Genomic DNA, 15299 nt, shown 5'->3' on the forward strand with positions numbered 1-15299 from the left:
CTAAGATTTGATATTTTAGTACTTATTTTTCTATTTTATTTTGACTTGTACATATACATTTGTATAATTATGCCTAATTTGACACCTGTCTCTTGCAATTTTTTTTGCTACTAGTATTTATTATCGTTTATATTTCCAACTTTTTGTTATTATATTGTGATGAGTGAGCTACTGTGTCCATATAATTTCCCTTGTGGATCAGTAAAGTTTGTCTATTACTGTTACTGTTCTATTACTGTACAGTTTATCAGTTAGTCACATCTTTTTTTGTTGAAACACCTAAACACGAACACAAGAACGCTTGACATAGACTCCTGAAAATGTGCTGTTTAAGGCTACATTTATATGATGACGGTCTGAACAGAAGAAGCAAAAGTGGCGTTGTGTCTTCATTTTTTTATTCCACATTTAGACAAGCGATTTAGGGAGGAAATCTGCGTGCATACAGTGATGCAAAAGTGTGTGGAATTCGATTGGGTATGCATGCCAGGCGGTTAGATGGTGATGTATGTGATGTAAACGTGTACACAACATGAGCAGATCTGACCAGAGTTTTGCGTCTTGGGCAGTGTAGATGGAAAAGCTACGGTGGAGCGTATTCAACTTTTCCCCTCTGGAGGGTGGTGTCAGATTTTTGCGTTTTTAAGCCCCAAAAACGCCACCACCAACTAAACGAAAGGCACTTCTGATAAAATATTTTGTCGTTTCTCGTGCAAAGAGGCCCTAAAGCAACTTTTTTGGCAGTTTTTGCTCATGTGTGTATTGTGTCTCCACGTTATCTGATGAACATTCCACCATAGGGATACATGTAGAACATCCCCAGTATGATGTCACTGCAAATGATCATCCATTGGTGTATCTTCTAAATCGAATTCCTCGTCACACATCCTCGACCTGTTTACCTTGACATTTTATCTTCTTACTACAAAGACCAACCATCATTTTTCTGCACTTTTTAAGGTTTGCAAATAGGTATCCAGCGTGGCGAACACTGACCCACCCAGTTAACACAAATATAACCCCTTACCGATGACATTAACCGCACATAATGAGACTTATACCGCCGCCATAGGTTACCAACGTCACAGCCCTCACCCCCTCTGCTGTCTTTGCCTCATAAGCCCGGTGCGTGAACTCATTCAAGAACATAGAAAGGTAGTTCGTCAGGGCAAAGGCACCTGTTCCAGTTTTCCATCCTCCTCCCCAACGCACACGCATAGACACACGTGTACAGGCCACGCACACACACGCGCACCTTCACACACCCTCTCTTTAAATCTCCCAGGACCTGCCTGTGTACTCTATATTTATTATCCAGGGTGGCACTGTTGATAGATGAGATACCTACTCAATTACAAGGGCACAACATTGCCTTTCCAAGCTGATAGGGTGAAAAACGGGCTTCTTTTTTCTTTTCTTTGTTGTTGTTTTTTTTCTCATCCCTCCATCCCAAAAGGTGATATACAGGAATGTCGGTGGGGTATGTCTATCTCATACTTGGAAAGACCTCTCTTCTTTAAAACCTCATTGTTGTGTCCAGCTATGAATGGGTCAACATAGAAAGTGTACAGTTCAAGACAGTGCAGTTCTTTCGTAAAGAAATTGGTAGACAATGTTGGGAAGTAACTATGCAGATACGAAAATGGTTGGATCTAAAGTACGATATCCTAAAATCGAAGGAATATATTTTGAGAACACCAAAGATGCAAGTTGAAGGCACACTGTAACTTTAGTGATGAATGATATGTCAAATTCTCTTCTCTCCACTCAGATGTTATTGCTTACATGGAATGTTTCACACTGGCATTAAAGGTGCACGACGTAGCTTTCTGGGTGGGGCGGGGTCCATCACCATCTTGTTTCTATGGATATATCATTGCTCTGCCTGGAATGTTCCACAGTATGACATTAAACAGATCTATCTTACACTTCAAAGTTCAAAAAAGTTTACTGTCAATTCTTCATACAAAACATATGAAGAATCGAAATTGTGTTTCTCACTCCCATGCATATTAATAAATAATAATAAATGGAAACGTCCAAGTGCTTTTTCTTTGGAGGGGTGTCAAATCCCTCAGTCGTCCAGATAGAATCCATGGCAAAAAGAGAATCAATTCAAGATTCAACCTGACAAAAATGTGTTTGGTCGAATGCGTTTTGCATCTTGGAGATTTATTCAAGTACAGGCGGTATTATAGCTAAAATAAAACCTATTAAAAAGAGACATTCTGACTGTAAGCGGGGTTGTCTCTCCACAGATCTGACCTGTAACTTGGTCGATGAAGACAGAAATGTTTTGAGAATAGCTTTTGATGGACCCTGCACCAGGAAAGTTCACCTTTAAATAACAACATCAAGGTAACGCTACTAGGTTAAGCCACAGGTCAGATCTTTAGATAAGTGACATCACTAAGAATACATGTTTTCTGAGGTAGTTTTTTCATAATAAAACACCTGAAATGGAATGGAGGCTAGAATCTAGCAAGATAGACTGATGGAAGCTATTGCTATAGTTTAATATCATACTGTGGATCATTCCAGGGAAAGCAATATTATCTCCATGGACACAAGCAGGTGATGGAACCCTCCCAGTAAAGTTACATTGTGCATCTTTAAGCTTCAAGCTGTGTGGCTAAATTTTTCCATCTCTAATCATTGATAAATAAAAGTAAAGCAAACAGTGCAAAGAAAAAAAAAAAGCTGTATGGTGTTTTTATACTAAAATACAATGCAACTTAATGTGAAGTTATTTTAAAGCACAAAAAGCATGATACAAAACTGCACACAACTTCACAAACCTGATGTGATGTGCAGTTGTGTCAGTGCTGGGTTGGACGTTTTGTTGTGATAGCGCTTTGAAGGGGGAGCGATTTAGTGCGGAGACCGAAAGAAGGGGAGACTCCAGAAAACGAAAGTGAAACTCATAAAACTTTTCAGCGAACATAGCATTTTCAAAATACTAAAAGGTAACATGGTGATCTATGTGTTATCAGTTAATACCCCAAAGAAGTAAAATACCAGTAAAATACCATCAAGTATTCAGAATCCAGTACTCTAACTGGACCATGTAAAAACATTTTTGAAAGTATTCTTCCCAGCAGTGGTAGTAGCCTTGTTACTAGTCAGTGCATAGATACACACAGGTTGCAGCTATGGGGGGCTCTAGTGACATTAATCTCTATCCAGTGGAGGTTTGTGAAGCAGGGGAGATGGAGAGGAGGCCAATGATGCGGGCTGTTTCGAGGCGGACATCTTGGAAAGGTGATGGTGAGCTATGTTCCTGCAGTGGGCCGAGGAGGTGGCATCGCTGTATAAAATGGTAGTCAATTTGCGTTAGGCTGAATCCATCATCATAGGTCTGGGTACAGTGAAGGCAAGAGAGTAGATAGCAAGTGTTGAAGAGAAGCCTAGATAGCAACCAGAAAATGCCTAGATGTTGTCCTGGTAATGCACTACTTTTAAGAAATTGTGCAATATTTGAGCTTTAGAGATGTGATTTCTTTGCTTAGAATGTTCTATGGTGGGTCTTTAAGCATATTTATCTTGCATTTATTCATTACGGGGGTTTCTATTGCTCAAAAATACAATCATTCCTTCCATGAATAGGGCGACTCTCCACAGATCGGAATTGTAATGTAGCATAGTGCTGCAGCCTCATATATAGGTTTCATTTTAGACAAAGCACGGAGACAGATAAGCAGGTGGCGGACCATCCACTAGAAATGTTATGCAGTGCACCTTTAAGATTGTTTGATTTTTTTTCTAAAATATACCTGGAGAAGTAATTGACCCATAAACCCAAAGGTTGAAGGTTTAATCCGAGCTCTGACCAGTGCATTCTGTCATTACCCGTTTTATCTTCCATTCAATGGCTGTGTGTGTTTTAGAAGTGAATTTAAGATTTTACTGATCACTTTTAAAGCTGAGTAAGATCTTGCACCAAGTTACATTTCAGAACTTTTAACCCTGTACGAGCCTCCCGCAGCCTTAGATCCTCAGTCAGGTCCCGGTGGCTGTTCCAAAGTCCAGGCTCCAGACGAAGGGTGATGGAGCCTCTTCAGTCCAGGCGCCTCGGCTTTGGAACGACCAGCCTGAGGAAATGAGGCTCGCACCTTCAGTATCATCTTTTAAATCACTTCTTACAACCCATTTTTATCGGTTGGCCTTCCATTAGCTGGTTTTAGCTTGATTTTATTCCTTATTTATTTCATGTATTTATTATAATTAATTGGATCGTTTGCATCATTGTCTGTTTTTGTATGTTTTCTGGATGCTATTTTTATGCTTTTTGTATTGTTCTTTGCTGCTTGTACAGCACTTTGTAAACCTTGTTTTTAAAAGTGCTTCATAAATAAATCTTTATTTATTATTGTCTCCTTGAGCAAGACACTTTATCCACATTACCTGTATCCATATGAATGCTGTGTGCGAGTAAGTGGTGAGAGTTAAAGGGACTTGTACCAATAGAAGCCTAGTTACCAATCTCCAGATACAACTTCTATTAAATGTGCAATGAGTAACTTTTCTATAGTGGATGCTGCCTGGTCACCATGGAATCGATATTGGTTTTCATAAATGACATTCTTAACATGGAGGAAAGCAGGTGACTGTTACACATCAGATCAGTGGATAGGCCACTCAGCTAACAGTAGGAATGCATGTTTTTTGTGTTTTTGAACAGTAGAAACGCCCATAATGAAATATACTAGTACTAGATAGATGTTAAATACCTTACTGTGGATCATTCTAGGTAAAGCAGTGCCTCCATGAAGACAAGCAGGTGTCAAATATCCAAAAGAAACCCTGTCTGCCATCTTTGTTGGTGCACAGTCTTATCACTTTGGTGGTTACATTCGTTTCACTTGTAAAAATGGCAGCTGTACTGGCTCACAACACAATTTTCTCTGTTCAGATCAATCGCTCCATGGGAAAAATATTCAACGTATCAGGTTCTACAAATGACTCTGTAGCATCTGGTGGAGAAACATGAGTAATCAATAACTAGTGATCAATTATTAGAGATCAATGTTATAAATTGAATGTTCCAGTTGTGTAAGTGATGGGTTATGTGTGAAATGCCTCTGTGGTGAGGTTGAGAAGATTCTGACAGTCTTACAGTTCAAATAAGGAACAAAGAGTCCATCTATAGCATTCATTTTTATCAGTATTTTTTTTATGACAACAGCTTTGATGGTGATTCACAGTGGACATTTTACAAACACTGCAATTCACCATTAGGCATAAAAAATAATTGTGTTTTATAGCGTTAAAAAAAAACTACCTTTGTATATTTTTGCATACAAGTTGATTTAATTGTCCATTTATTTTCATTTTGTTTTATATTTGACTTGTTTCTGTTTCTTGAGTGTGGTGGGGTTTTTTTGTTTGTTTGTTTGGGGTTTTTTTTGCAATAGTTTGCAAAATCTGTCAGCTTTTGCCTTCAGAAGGTCACAGGTGCAAATTCGGTCTAAAGCACAAATGCAGGGGCAGCACTACCATTAGGCAAAAGTAGGCGGCTGCTTAGGGCCCCTGAACCTGGAGGGGCCCCCCAACATTTGCCCTTGCCATTACCACTAATGTCCGAGGCCTCAGAGCAATTTGATGTTTTCTCAATATGAATAAACAAAAAAAAAAACAAAACAAAAAAAAAAAAACAAACAACAACATAGTATTAAGTATTAGTAACTGTCAAAGCATTAACCCCTTTCACATTAGAATTGACTAGTCAGCTTGACCCTCCTTTTGAACATAATCATAGCATAATCATATATAATGGATATAAACAAAAGTGTAATTGTACTAGCAAAAAAATAATACTACTTTCACCTTTGGTTATCTAGTAACCAAACTAATAAGACAAGTTTCCAATCCACCCTAATTCAAATAGAGATGTGCGTATCTCAAGAACAATGGGGAAAAACAGACAATAAAAAAATAAATTAAAAAATACATGCACACAAAAAAACAAAAACAACAAAACAGTGCATTATAGTAAGGGCTCCAAACTCACTCCTAGGGCCCCCAGATTGTTAACTCCACCACTGCACAAATGTATGTAGTGTTCCTGTGACACAAGCTGATTTTTCTGCCCGAGTTTTTTAATAAAACAAGATTATTATTTATTTTATTTTATTTCATGATTTATTGCATTTCATTTTATTTATTTTATTTTACAGAATTATTTTATTATTATTATTTTGGGGGAGAATTTATTTTTTTTTTTTTTTTCCTCTACACTTTTTTTTTTTTTAACACTATGTGGACATATTTTTCTCACTGGGTTATGTTTGGATGCCCCTCCTTCCCCCGCGGAGAAACAAGCCCCGCGTTCTCTGTACATTGGGTACAGTGTAACCTTAGCTGTGTTGTTCCATCAGGGCTGTGATCTGGTGAAGTATGCCCCTTATCTATCCCTGTCAGCGGGAACATTACTCACTCACCAAGTTTGCTGTGGGAAGGTGGGGAGGCTGTTTGTCAGGCCAAATTGGTGATCAATCACTACGTCAACTCAGCCCCCTCCTTATGTCACCCTGATTGCGTGCATAACAATAGAAACGGGAACAAAAGACCGGGAAAGCATGGGCAAAAATAAAATAATAAAAACACCAAACGTCAAACCTGGATGTAACTGATGGCGTTTGCATATTTGATTCATTTAAAAGCTAGAACGGAACGGAATGCAGCGGGGGAGCGAGGGGATAGCGGAGAACAGGGCCTTAAGCAATGACTTCAGAGGGCATAGCGGAAAGGGAAAAAAAAGTGTTCATTCATCATTATTGTCATGGGCTTTGGCAAATGATAACAATTTGTCTTCATCCCTATTTTTAGACAATGAGCCACAATAGCCATTTTGGCCAGATGGGAGAGAGGGCCTATGCGACCAATATGCTGTATTTTGCTTGACGTCTTTTATATGGAATTTCTTAATTAGGGAGCACTAGTGTCTGTTCCCTTCCACATGCATGTAGTTCAATGACATATTTAGATGTATGGATCCATATGTAGGCCATGTTTCCCCTCAAATTGATTGGTCCGTTTTCCGAATGCAAGATAATACCCGTTATTAATTTTTTGAAACGCGCAACTTCGCCCTGGTAATGATCACGGAGTGCGGAGCGTTTTGCGAAACGGACAATAAAATGGCGGAAAACGGCGAGAAATCTATGAATATAGCGTAATTATGTCCCAGAGGTGGAGCGATTTTCCCAAAAGCATGCAAGTGTACCTACATCCAAACAGCTATGATCGACAGAAATGAAATGTTGACACGGTAGAATGAGGGATTATTAAGAGTCGCTGGGCGGTGGTGTGCATGTGTGTTATATGGGCAAAAGTGATGCGTTGGCCTGTGCTGGGTCTATGGGGAGGTCAGGCTGTGATGTAAGAAGGATGAAGATAAATAGTTGCGGGGCTGGACATATGGAGGGGGTGTAATTGACAGCTAACGCGCACGGTGACCCGATGACACGCAGGTTACGCAGGGGCCACGGAGCCAACACTGCATTATGTGGGCTGGGTTTAGACAATTAGCTGTGTACAGAGTCCTGCACCTGCAATTTAGATATTATATACTGAGGCGGCATAATGAGGCCATACTGGGAGGAGGAAGGAAGATTAACCCTTTCAAGTCTAAAGTCATATTTTGTCTTCCATCCCCCTCACAGAGTAAAGTCCTGTTTTTTATTGAGGAATAGGGTTGTCAAAAGTATCGTAAACCAGATACTAAACTAGTATCAAAACTAGATACTCATTTGGGCAGGTATCGAAATAAAAAAATGCACATTTACAGGACAGAAATGGACCTTTCCTGAAAGCTTTAGAATGATCTGAAGCTGTATCGCAAGTACATGAGCACATAGACTAGTTTAAATTGATTGAAGGATTACATAAATATATCATCACATGGTAATATAAAATAAAATACTGTCCTTTTAAAGGTGGACTATGTAACTTCTAAGGTTCTAATGCTTGTCTCCATAGAGTTGTTATTTCTTTGCCTGGAATATTCCACTGTAGGGGATTAAACATATCTGCCTTATATTGGTTCAACTACAGGTGTTTTATGGCTGAAAAATACTTTAAAAGGCTTGCTTCTCCATAGATCTGACCATTAACCTGTCTCCACTGTAATTACAAAGTTTATTTCAATACTGTGGAATAATCAAGGTAAAACAGTAATATTTCCGCATAGACGAGCAGGTGGTGGACCCTTCTCCAGAAAAGTTACACAGTGCACCATTGTTGAAAATCACATTCTATTGTCTAAAGCAGGGGTAGCTCTCCACTAGTCAGGGTGGCGCCACCTAATGCCTCCGCTCAATTTCATTTCTCTCCAGCGACTAGGACAGGAATCAGAATACACTAGATGGTTTGCAAGAACCCTGAAACGCTGGAGACTGCATACGCTATCCCCTTTGGACTTCCTTGGTCAAATACAAACTTTGCATTTTTTTATTGCACTTTTAATTCACAAGTTCATCTCGCAGAAATGACAATGACCGTTGACAGACACGTTCACTCTCTGCTTTGTTTGCTGTTGTGCCGGCAATTCCTTGAACACCACTGAGCGTTCCGGTGCATTACATACGTCACAACCAAATAGCAGTGATTGGTTAAATTTAAAAAAGTACCCGCCTACCGTTGAGCGAATGAATCCTAATGCTGCGAGGTCAGACGGTTTCCACAGAGTAAAACCAGCTGATGAATTAGGCTCGCTCTCCATCCCCTTATGTAGTTCGCCAAAGGATTTCTGAATTATATGCATTGTACTGAATAACTCAGATTTGATTAATTACCACTGTAGATGTGTTATTTTGAACTAGTTTCATGTTTTATAGGCATCTAACTGTACAACATATAAGGCTTGCCCTCTTATATCAACTCAAAGTCAATTCTTGCAACCGCTAAAATTACTAGCTCTCCGGCATTTTCATTTTGTAAATTTTGTTTTTTTTAATGATCATTTTGGTATCATAGAATAGAAACAATGTAGAGTAATTCAACTGCAGTTATAATTATAGGTTTTACACTAAGTGAATTTTTGTTATGTACAGTTTTATTTTTCAAAAAGGCTAAGCAGTATTGATATCCACAGATTTTACACCTACACACATGGAGGCACAGTGGTCAATGCCTTAGCCTCAAAGCAAGAAGGTTGTAGGTTTGGGTGGCATGGGGCCTTTTGTGTGGAGTTTGTATGTTCTCCCCGTATCTGGGTGCTTTGGTTTTCCCTACTGCACACTTATGAGGCCAGGACCCCCGTTAAAGCAGATGCATTGTGTAACTTGAATGGAGACTCGTCACCTGCTTGTTTTTATGGATATGTCATTGCACTGCCTGAAATGTTTCACAGTGTGACATTAAACAGCTCTACCTTATATTTATTTAATTACAAGTGGATTTATAGCTCAAAAATACCTAGAAAAAGAGGGATTCTGACTGTGAGCGGGATCGCCTCTCCACAGATCTGACCTGTAACTTGGTCCAGTTTAGTTTACAAGAAGATGGAAACGTTTAATACTGTACTGTGAAAAATTCCAGACAAAGCAATCACATCGCCATGGAGAAAAGCGTCTGACGGACCCTCCACCAGAAAAGTTGCACAATGCACTTTTAAAAGACAGTCTGAATTTCACTGAATTTATTTTCCTGAGGAAATAATGAACAGAGATTATTTGTTCCTTTCTGTTCATTCTGGTGTCAATAAAGCAACTCAACAGCAGGATAAATTATGTAATTCTTAAGTAATTTGCATAGTGGAAGTTGTTTACATCCAGATGTTAACCAGCCGGCAGTGTATCATCTGATGTTAAGATAATGGCAAACGTGAAATCTACACAAAATTTTTATGCTGACAACCAAAGGCACCCTCATCTCCTTATAACACAAATAAATTACGGAGAAGAAAGAAGACGCAATCTCCCAACAACTTATCTCTCTCCAAAACTTCCCCATTCCTCTGTGCCTGTGAAATTTGTTCATTAGACTAATTAGACAGCAGTGACAGTTCGGCATTAGCTGGTGTCGTTCCATCTGCGTTGATGGGGAGCATATGGTGACAACAAAACACAAACCTTGGTTAACAAAAGTTATTGTAACAAAGTTAATATGCTCCAGCGCGTCATGCATTATTAACCCTGAGCTGTGTACATAAAGATTACAGACTGGGCTTCATTGTAAGCACTGTTATTGCAATGTGGAGGCTGTAGAACTTTATTACAAAGCAAGTCATCAATTTAATTTTGTTATGATGCCACAGATTAAAACATGGAAATGGGTGATTATATGCAAATACACGCCACAGCCATCCACAATGAACATTCATGAGAGAAAGTACCCTAATACAGTGTGGTGTTGAATCTTGACAATACAATAATAACAGCAGCTCAGGTTTTTGAACTGACAACAAGACTGTACCACCAGCAATAATACAAATGTAAATGTCATTGATCAAATTCTGATAAAAGAAGAATAAAATTGAGTGAAAAATGTGAAAAGTAAATTCCAACACCATGATTTAAACTAAAGGTTCTAGATTGCACAAAATTGACTCTTGTGAGCTTTAAGGCTTCTTATAATGATGTTACCTCATCAAAAACATCCTTGGAGTTGTGTTTTGTTCATTCACACATGTTTGAGTAACCTTTTATTATTAGTCTATTTATATCTCCAAAGCTCAAAATGCTCTGGTGCACCTTGATGTCATGAAGTGGTAGTTTTAAGTGAACTGCCTTTTACCTTTAGTTCAGTAGAGATTGGGAATTCCGGACATTAACCAAATGATAATGAAGGTGTACAGAGTTTAAGTTTAGTATTAGAGAAGAACTCATCCTATCCATATGCAGGATTTGTGTGTTAAACATGTGCGACTGAGGCAAAACACAACTCCAGGTACGTTTGTCATGAGGAAACATTATAACATAGATCAGAAAACGGCATAATATGGACCCTTTAGCCTTGCCATTTCGCATTGTTATAAAACAAAATTTATCAGAATAAATGCTCAGTCAGGTCACTTGAGTCACAATTGCCACATTTACATCAGAGCTTTAATTCTGATGACACACTACAAGATGGCGGCCCAAAGCAAATGTTGGTCACGAACCCATATTTTTAATAAGTACGTTTCGGACTTACACCCACGACTCTTTGAATTTGCGGACTGAATGTGGGAGTGGGGCGAGGTAGAGCAGCCGTTGACTCAGTTTGTCTTCTTTCTCCCCTCTCAGACACTCTTCCCTTCTCCTCCTCAACTGACAGACGTAAAGCGTGATGATAGAATTCTAGAGTTGCAGTTTTATTATCATCGGGATGACTAAGAACAAAGTTTATATCATGTTTGTGTCTGTGGCATGACAACAAACCGATATGACCAAAAAGCCAGGAGCAGCTGAAATGTGTGTTTTCTACCGGTAGATGTAAATACTTTCATGTCCATGTCCAATCAGAACCCTTCCCCACCCCCAGAGGTTGAGCGGAATTAAATAAAGATGATTTAATGTGTGTGCCATGTAAACCTTAATTTGGAATTATTATTTCCATGTAAACGCGAAGGAGAATATTTTAATTCCAAAGTATTTAATTTGGAATAATTCATTTGGAATTAAACAAAACATGTAAATGTGGCCAGTGATAGAAATATGGACATGGACATTTTCAGATCATTGACTGTACTACTCACTACATTACAACTAGGATACAATTTAATTTTGTTTTTTGTTTTTGTTTTTCATCAAGAGGTACTATATTACTATTTTTTGTGGATCACTTCAGAAAATAAATAAATAAATAAATAAAATCTCAAAATGTGCATTTACCTTCTGAGCAATACCACAAACCTATAGCAACACCCTGATTTAACACTGCCATTTTACACTGTCAGAAAATAAACCATGTTATAACTGCACGGATGTGGTCTCATGAATACAAATCGCTGTTGTTCATGAGAAAAAGTGTCACCGTATATTACCAAAACGGCTGTACGCTAACGGCACTTTGTATAATCTTTAGAATGAGTTAATAGCTCATGTTAGGATAGAGGAACCAAGGCCAATTGTCCCTCTGTGAACACAAATCCATCGCGCCTGCCTGCTCCCAGAGTGACATCCTCCGCATCTCATCCCTCGCTCCATCCCTCTCCATCTCCATCCATTTCTCCAGTGGCGTTTCCAGGTATGGGCTGATTGTGCAAATGTTCAGGGCCCCGCCAGTCACTATAGGGGGCCTCAAAAGATGAATATCCTTTGCTTTGCTTTACTCCAGTGCAGTGTGTTATTTATTACAGGCTATTAGAATGTGTTCACACTACTTAATAATAAAAGTACAACACATACAGTGGTTTTCCAGATGCTCCAAGTCAATTCTGTGCATTATTTATTCACTACAATTTATTAGTATAGCCACAGTTGTCCTGGGGCACAGTGACAGAAGCACAGCTGCCAATTTACGCCATCATCCTCTCCAACCACCACCAACACTCACACAGACATCAATTAATGTGGGTGGAATGTCTTGCCTAAGGACACAATGACAATTTTGTCACTGGCTCTGCATTGTGGCACCTTTTTACAGTTTTGTTTTTAATATATTTGTTTTATTACATGTATGAGTATATGAGTAGTAATACTAAAAAAGAACATTTATATTCAGGGTGCCCACTGTTTTTCACTGACACAAATTCAGAATTTTTCCATGACATTTTCATGAACTAAAGTGAATTTTTCATGACTTTACAGCACCCTACATTGGTATTATAGTTTTTTAACATTCAAAATACTGTCAGTGCATTTATTGTTGTCTCTTTTAAACAAAAGGCGCGTAAGTTCAGAAATAATCGTAATACCCTAATGATAACTTAACAGAAAGCTATAGTTGCGTGAAAGAGATTAAAGAGAGAGACTAAAATTCCATGACTTTTCTAAAACTTTCATTGAATTTACAAAATTTCTATGACTGCGGGAACCCTGTATATATATTTTTACTTATTTTATTTGCCTCTGTTTCAGAAGTCTCTGTGCAGCAGTGTTCAGTTGTCTTAAACCTTTAGTTCAATATAAACGGGTAATTTCAGGGCTAAAATCCTCCAAATCATTCTAGTGAAGGTGTATGGAGTTTAAAACCAGAGTGGAGCACTTCCTGTATTACCACATGACATTAGAGATAAATATGCAGTTTGTGTGAATGAAACAAAACACAACTCCAGGTCTGTTTGTGATGAGGAAACAACATTATAACATAGATCAGAAAGCACATAGGCCCTTTAAAGAATCTTTTGCTTAAGCTAGACTGTATAAGGTTATATAATGAAAAAAAGCAATCCCTTACTGTTTGCAAACTGAGGCCCCCCTAGAAAAAACATGTACGGGGCCCCCAAGATCCTTTAAACAGCCCCTGCATCTCTTTCTCCTCTAACATTATCCTATATCGGACCAATCTCTGCTACCAGTAATTTATAACACCTCCACTGTAGTCCCCCCATTGCAGCCATGTACCCAGGGCTCTTAAGAAGCTATTGATTTTGATTTGATTAAATGTCTAGCCGGTTTGCAGCAAATTAGCAAGAGTTTAATCAAATCACAATCGATAGCTACTTAGTAACCCCCCACACACGCCTCATGCAAAGTAAAGTACAAATAAATACAACGTGAATAATAGGAGGCAGGACCCTGAGTGGAGTAGGTGTGAGATTGTGGATGTTTAAGGCGGTATGTGTGCTGCGAAGTGAAATTAGTCATATTTTATGCGTAATCCTGTTTAATGGGCTTTTGGTTTTAGGTAAAGTATTGATAAAAGTGATGTTTGCATATTCAAGGATATAGATTTCAGGTACTTGGTGAAAAAAATATAATTATTAATATTAAATCATTCAAACAGGTACATTTTGAACAGCAGTGGTTTAAGCATAATGCAGATAACCAACTGTTAATTGATGAGGATTTCTATGAGCAAAATGACAGTGGCCCATGTGGTAAATGTATGCACATTCAGCATACACAGATGTGTTATAATATTATGGATCTAAAGAGAAATATATTGTATTGTACCAAAAATCACATCTTCTAAAACTCTTTGACTGAATTTTCTTTAGTCTGACACTTGGTAGAACCATACAAAAATAGAGTTTTGGTTTTAATATATTGCATGCACAAACAAACAAAAATCGCATTTTGGTTGGTTATTGCCAAAGTTTACAATTAACTGTAAGGAACCTTGGGGTCATTTTTGACAAAAATATTAAAAGGACAGTCCGGAATTTTGGACATAAGGCCTCATTTCTTAGTGAGCCAGAGTGCTGTAGACGTGTGGAGACACTTTAAAAAAAAATTCCGTCCAGTCCATGTATTTGCAGAGGTTACTGGTGCTAGGCTAGTGCATGTCAATGGCCATAGTTAGCCTGCCACTAAAAACAGTCTTACCCACTCCACAAAGCACTCGAAGCCAATCTGTTATTACGCCAGACTATCAATGTGAATGTCTATGTTGATAGAATAATGTCTGAAATAGAACTAACCTTGTGTCGCATGAATCATCGCAACCAAGGACTATTTTCTCATATATCAGTCTGCCACTGCCAAGCAGTCAGGTCAGGAAGTACAACTCACTGCTGCTGCTCAGGCATAAATCTTTCAAATGAAAAGTTGGTTTTACTTCTACAATTATTCTGTCAACATTCACATAGACAATTTGGTGTAATAATAGATTTGCCTCTGGTGCACTGTGGAGTGGGTAAGACTGTTTTTAGTGGCAGGCTAACTATGGCCATTGACATGTGCTAGCTGAGCACCAGTGACCTCTGCAAATACAAGGACTGGATAGAATATTTTTAAAAAGTGTCTCCACATGTCTCCAACACTCTGGCTCACTAGGAAATGAGGCCCTATGTCAAATTCCAAACTGTCCCTTTAAGTGTGACAAGTAGATCGACAGTGTGGTGAGATCAAGTCTTTATCAACTACGTCTTTTATCAAAAGCCTTTTTTTAATTGCAGCGACCTTAAAAAGACTATTCACACTTGTATCAGCTCCAGAATAGACTCTTGTAACTCACTTTAGGTGGGTATGTCCCAGTCCACCCTCAGTCACTTTAACCAACACCCCCAGATGTCAGCACATCACCCCAGTCCTTTTCTCTGCTTTTGCTTCCAGTTTCTTTTAGAACTGATTTAAAATGTTATTGTTTGTTTCTAAAGCTCGAAACGGCCTGGCGCCTCCCTATTTCACTGAACACTTGTCTGTTCACAACTCAAACAGGGCTTTAAGGTCAACAAACCAACTCCTGCTGGAAGTCCCCAGAGCCAAACT

The sequence above is a fragment of the Boleophthalmus pectinirostris genome, unplaced genomic scaffold (genome assembly GCF_026225935.1).
Source record: "Boleophthalmus pectinirostris isolate CB_2022bp ecotype Guang Dong unplaced genomic scaffold, ASM2622593v1 HiC_scaffold_19, whole genome shotgun sequence".
In the NCBI taxonomy this organism is placed as follows: Eukaryota; Metazoa; Chordata; class Actinopteri; order Gobiiformes; family Gobiidae; genus Boleophthalmus; species Boleophthalmus pectinirostris.